The sequence below is a fragment of the Mobula birostris genome, unplaced genomic scaffold (assembly GCF_030028105.1).
Source record: "Mobula birostris isolate sMobBir1 unplaced genomic scaffold, sMobBir1.hap1 scaffold_181, whole genome shotgun sequence".
Lineage (NCBI taxonomy): Eukaryota > Metazoa > Chordata > Chondrichthyes > Myliobatiformes > Myliobatidae > Mobula > Mobula birostris.
In genome coordinates this window covers 1,561,079-1,566,777 of record NW_027274856.1, presented here as the reverse complement: position 1 = coordinate 1,566,777, position 5,699 = coordinate 1,561,079, and the positions used below count along the sequence as shown (strand labels likewise).

The 5,699-nt window shown below is 55.4% G+C and overlaps 1 pseudogene; it reads left to right on the top strand.

The window, feature by feature from the left end:
• Positions 1 to 1,319: 1,319 nt before the first annotated feature.
• On the top strand, positions 1,320 to 1,482 carry LOC140192598 (U2 spliceosomal RNA; annotated as a pseudogene).
• Positions 1,483 to 5,699: the final 4,217 nt, after the last annotated feature.

The following is a 5,699-nucleotide window of genomic DNA, read 5'->3' as shown; positions in this document are numbered from 1 at the left end:
GGTGATGTTGCAGCAGAAGTTGGCGCGTGTTGACGCCGCATTGCGGTTGGCCGGCATGTGCATCAACATGTCCTCTGTTCTCATCATTAAAGGCAGTCGTAAGAAGAAGTTCTCTGCGTTAGACGAGGGTGGTGTTATTCTTGGTGATGGGTGAATTAGATCTTTGGGCCCCACTGAAGAATTTCGATACCTTGGAGTCTAATTTGACTGGCGGGGGCACTGGCCTGTTAAGCGTCGTGACGTTCTGATGCGGGCGCTGGAGAATGTTACCAGGCCCCAATGAAACCTCACCAACGGGCGACAATCCTCTGCACGCACATCATTCTGAAGCTGGTGCACAGTCTGGTCCTTGGGAGGGCCCACAGGAACACTCTTAAGGCCCTCGATAAAAAGACGTGTGCTGCCCTCCGAGCATGGTTAAGGCTCCCCTGTGACACCTTTGTGGCTTTTCTCCATGCAGGTCTGAAAGATGGTGGATTGGGGATTCCATCTCTCGCTGCCTCGATCCCGATCCAGAAGGCAGGGCATATGGAGAAGCTGCTGTCCTCCTCCTGTCCAGCGCTCCGTGCGATGGTGGGCCTGAACCCGCAGTGTTTGGTTATCACGGACTGTTGTATGTTAAATCTGCAAAGACTCTGGCGACCCCGGGACTCCCTGCTTGACACGGGCTGACGCTGCCCTCCTCGTGGTGCGTGGGTCGCCGGGTTGTTATGATACCCATATGCGGAGCGCGGGTGGCGGGTGCGGGCGTGATTGGGACACATAAATAACTGGATGATGTGGGTCTTTGTAAAGATTCCTGGAGGATCTGGCTCTGGGGTCTAATTGTACGCTTCTGCCTGTTATCTTGGAATGTTCTATTTTTCTTTAGCTTGTATGTACATATGGTTTTTAATGTATGCCATTGTTTTCTCATGACTGTGTGCATTGATGCCAATCTATGTATATAGCTTTTAACTGCATTCCAAAAATAAATGTTAAAGGCGGGCCCTCTGACCATCAAGGACTTTCTGATAAATATTGGCTGGGACATTTTGACATTGGAGCATTAACCAATTGTTATTGGGGGTAAAGGATTTGTCCTCATCAGGTTGTTTATCGAATTGTTAGGACCGGGCAGGCTACCGATTTGCCCGGGCCGGGTTGGTTAACGAGTTGCCCGGGCTAGCTTGGTTAACGAATCATCAGGAGCAGACATGATTGGTTCACGAAATTGCCTGTTCCAGGTTTCTTAAGAATTGTCAGGGCCGGCCGGGCGGGTTAGCGGTTTGCCAGGGCCCATTTGAAGATATTCAATGAAGCGGGGGTAACTGGCTGGAGTAACTGTGACTCTCAGATATCAGTTTAATATCTGATACGTCCCTTATCTGGGGACCCGATATTAAATTGATTTTTGGAACAGGGAGGTGGAATAGGGGCTTGCTCCGTCTACTCCCCGCATCAACCCTGTATTGCAGTGCCTCTGGGAACGGTGCACTTCCCGTCTGGAGAATTTCAAAGCAGCAAAGATAAAAACGACAAAAACTCCATCAGGCAGCAGCACAGCAGCACAAACAAGCATGCACATGCAGAGAGAGGAGAGCTGCTTTGCCCTACTCCTCTCCTGTGTCTGTGTCTGTGTCTGTCTGTACAGCTCACTCACGCAATGTGCAGACAACTCAACAACAGCACGGGTATCATATCTAGGCCATTTGGCACATCCCAGCTGCAACCAGATCAGGTGCTGCAGGCTGGGCACCAACTTCATGAAAGATGCCTCTTGGCATTCATTCCTGAAGCAAACTGCTCAACCAGCACATTCATTCTGATGCCTGCTCGCTCGGCAGAGTGAAGCCGAGGCCTTTTCTGTCCCACCGCACTCACTCCACTTCTCAGGCGCAGGCTTCTCAGCGGCTCCTTCCCTACAAAGAGGCCAAGGGAGGACGCGATGGTTAGACGGACGGACGGACAGGCGAACGACTGATATCGAGTCACTGGCTCTGCTGCAATTTCGCCATTTCACCAGCAGCCAGCCTGTCGGACAGGCAGGCTCATTCAAATCTGCCAGCAGCCAGGGCACACGGACGGACTGGAGGGAGGGAGGCATTCAATCGAGCCAGGGATGGATGCCTGGCTACAGAGCAATGGGGCACCAGCACAACAGGGCCGGTGCTCCTGCACCCTGCATCCTCATCCTCCCCGCCTGCACCAAACGGCCAGAATGCTGCTCTCCTGACCAGAGAGACAGACCAGCTACAAGCATCACCACCTCGCCACAGCATCAGCAAAACTCTGCCTACCTACCCTGGCCTGGCCTCCTCTGTCCGGCCGGGCAGCAGCTGCTGCAGCTGAAGCTCTCCCTCCCTCGGCTGGAAAATCTCCACGGTGATGCGTCTGCATGCCTGGCCTGCCTGCACTGTGAAAACTTCACCTTGTGCCCCCCAGCCCAGCCTCAGTCATTCCATTCAAACTTTCCAATACACATTGGCAGTGCCGTGCATCTCCAGCCTCACTGGAAATCACGCCCCAAACTGGAAGCACTGGCCAGACAGCAGGCCACTTCAGCATTTTCCAAAGTCACTCACTCCCTCAAACGTCTCATGCTTACACGTACCTACTCGGCGTCCAGCTTTGGCGCACGTCTCCACAATTGCCACATCCATCCACGTCGCCGCGCTTCACGCAGAGCTGTTTCACAACGAAGGCAGATCCAGTTCCTGTTTCACAACGAAGGCATAATCAGTACCGCTTTCGTTCCACAGCGCTCGCCCACTCCACCACCGTGGGATGCCGGGCAAAAACACACCTGCAGAGCAGTGGGGCACAGGGCCCCCGTCAGTCCACGACACACATTTCCTCCCTCCCTCCTGTTTCTACATGCATGCAGCCACCCCACTGCATAACCAGTCAGTCTGCTCAGGCGTGAGCAGAGAGGCATAATCAAGGGCCTCAGCCCTTGTCCCATTACTGCCCTCTGTAGATGTTACCTGAGCTTGGCATATCCCTCAGCATTGCGTGAGTGTCTGTGTGGGTGAGGGGGGGAGGAGGGAGAGAGACACACACACACACACACTCTCACACTCACACACACACAGACACACACCACATACACAGACACACACACACACACTCACACACAGAGACACACACACAGACCAGACACACACACAGACACACACTCACACACAGAGACACACACACAGACCAGACACACACACTCACACAGAGACACACAGACAGACACACACACACCCTGGTAAATAAAGGTGGGGCGGGGGAAGACACTGTCCGATGATAACCTGTGCAGACACAAAGTCTGCAGCTTCTGTGAGCTGAAACTCAAGCCACTCAGCCATTGTAACTGCACATGAAAATAAAGACACAGAGGTGTGAATGGCTCCGGCTTGGCGAGCTCACCCATTGTTTCTCCTCAGCCGACATCCTCTTCTCCCCAAGCTCGCCAGGAGGCTTTTCTGACCGCGGGCTTTGGCGACGTCGTACCGGTGTTGAGCGGTGCACACGGCCTCGGCCTTTCTCGCCGGCGCAGTCCCCCGCGGAGAGGACAGAGCCTCCGAAGGAGACCGTTCGGCTGGATGCGCCAGCCAGGGCGCACAAAGCCGAGAGGCGCGCTCTCTTCGCCGAGTGCAGGGACGGCCATGAGGGGCCGAGCGGCCTGTCCCGCTCCTCCTGCAGACAGGACAGCGTGACCGGCCTCCCACAGCCAGGAGAGCAGGGCAAGTTTACGAGCTGGGAGCCGGGGGGCCAGGAGCCCTGCGCGGTAGCTCGTGCCAGTGATGTAGCCCCTCCCAGATGATTGGTGGATGACTGGCAGCTTTACATAGCCGCTGACAAGTTGCACTCATGACGGACTGCCAAGGTGAAACAGAAACTGGGACTGTGGGGAGGGCGCTCCCTGTCGATAACGGGCAAGAACCTGGTCATCAGGTGTGAGGCGCTCTCAGAGCTGCTGTACTTGGCGCAGGTGGGGCCCGTCCCCCGCTCCTGCAGCTCGGAAATCACCCGAGCTGTCTTCAGATTCGTCTGGGGATCCAAGATGGAGCGGGTTAGACGGACCGTCATCCACAAGTCCCTGGACAACGGGGGCAAGAACGTCCCCAATGTCGCCCTCACCCTGATGGCCAGCTTCGTGTGTGGCTGCATCAGGTTGTGTGTAGAACCCAGGTATGTGGGCACCAAGTTCCACTATGTGCCCACGTTCTACTTGTGGCCCTGGCTGCGAAGGATGGGTCTGGCCCCACTCCCGCGCAACGCCCCAGTCAGCTGGTCGTTGCCGGCATACCTGTCCTATGTAGCAAAGTTCTTCCAGCAGAACGCCTTTGACCACAGGGCCATCAGACAGTGGTCGGCACGTAGTGTCCTGCAGGCACTGCAGGAGAAGGACGTGATGGACACAGTGGGGTGGTTCCCTGAGCAGACTGTCCAGTTCATCTGGCATCGCCAGATCTCACCAACGGGCACGAAGACCTCGCCTGGCTGGCGGTGAGAGGGGCCCGCCCAGTCAGAGCCCTCCTGTACGCCCGGAACGTCATCTCCGCACCCCACTGCCCACGGGAGGACTGCAGTGAGGAGGAGTCTGTGACCCACCTCTTTGCACACTGCCAGTTCGCAGAGAGGGTGTGGAGGAGGATGGACGGGCTAGTGTCACGTTTTATCCCCAGCAGCTGCGTAACAGAGGACTCCGTGATCTACAGGCTGTTCCCGGGGACGCACACGGAGACCAACATCCGGTGCTGCTGGCAGATCATCAACTCGGTGAAAGTCCCTCTTTGGTCAGACCAAAACTTGATGGTCTACCAGCACATGGAGATGTCTGTGGGAGAATGCTGTCGACTGACACATTCTCGGCTGCAGGAGTACGTGCTGAGGGACACACTGAAACTCGGTGCAGCCACCGCAAGGGCCCGGTGGGGAAGCACCACTGTTTAGGGTTCTTCTCCCACGGGACTGGGAGGGGTCGGGTGGCGGGGAGTATACCCCTCAACAATGATGTGGAAAGGTGAACAACTGGAGTGCCATGTGGGTGGCTATAAATATGGATATGGACTGACTATAATGGAAACGTATGTAAAGGATGAAAAGTTATTGAATGGTTTATTGTATATATTTATTTTTGAATAAAGTATATTTTGAAATTTAAAAAAATGATCAAGTGAAGTGACACCGTCGCCTACAATGTCCCAGCCGGAGACATCAACTGTGCCATTGATGCGGCTGGATGGTACCCCCAGACTCCTGATGGGGACGGTGAAGACAGCCCAGCTGCGAGACGCCTTTGGCACCCCCACAGGTGGAACACAGCCACAAAGCCACCTGGACACGATCGGACGGCTCAGCCCACTCCCGGATCGACTTCCCCTTCCTCTCAGAGTCCCTCACGGTCAGGTCCACCGACGTCAAGCCGCTGTCCCTCTCTGACCACTGCCTTCTGAGAGCCACCTGTCTCTTACGGGAGGACCAGAAGGCAGGCAGGGGGACTTGGAAGCTGAACGTAAAGCTGCTGACCCCAGAGAACATCGAGGAATTAGAGAGGGAGTACACAGGCTGGAGAACCTTGAAAGCCTTCTTTGATTCCCCGGTTCACTGGTGGGAAGCCACCAAGGAGAACATCAAGAGGTTCTTCATCCGCAAAGGTATCCAGAAAGCAAGGCAGGAGCAGGGGGAACTGCGTAAACTCCAGAGAGAGTTGCAGCAACTTCTCC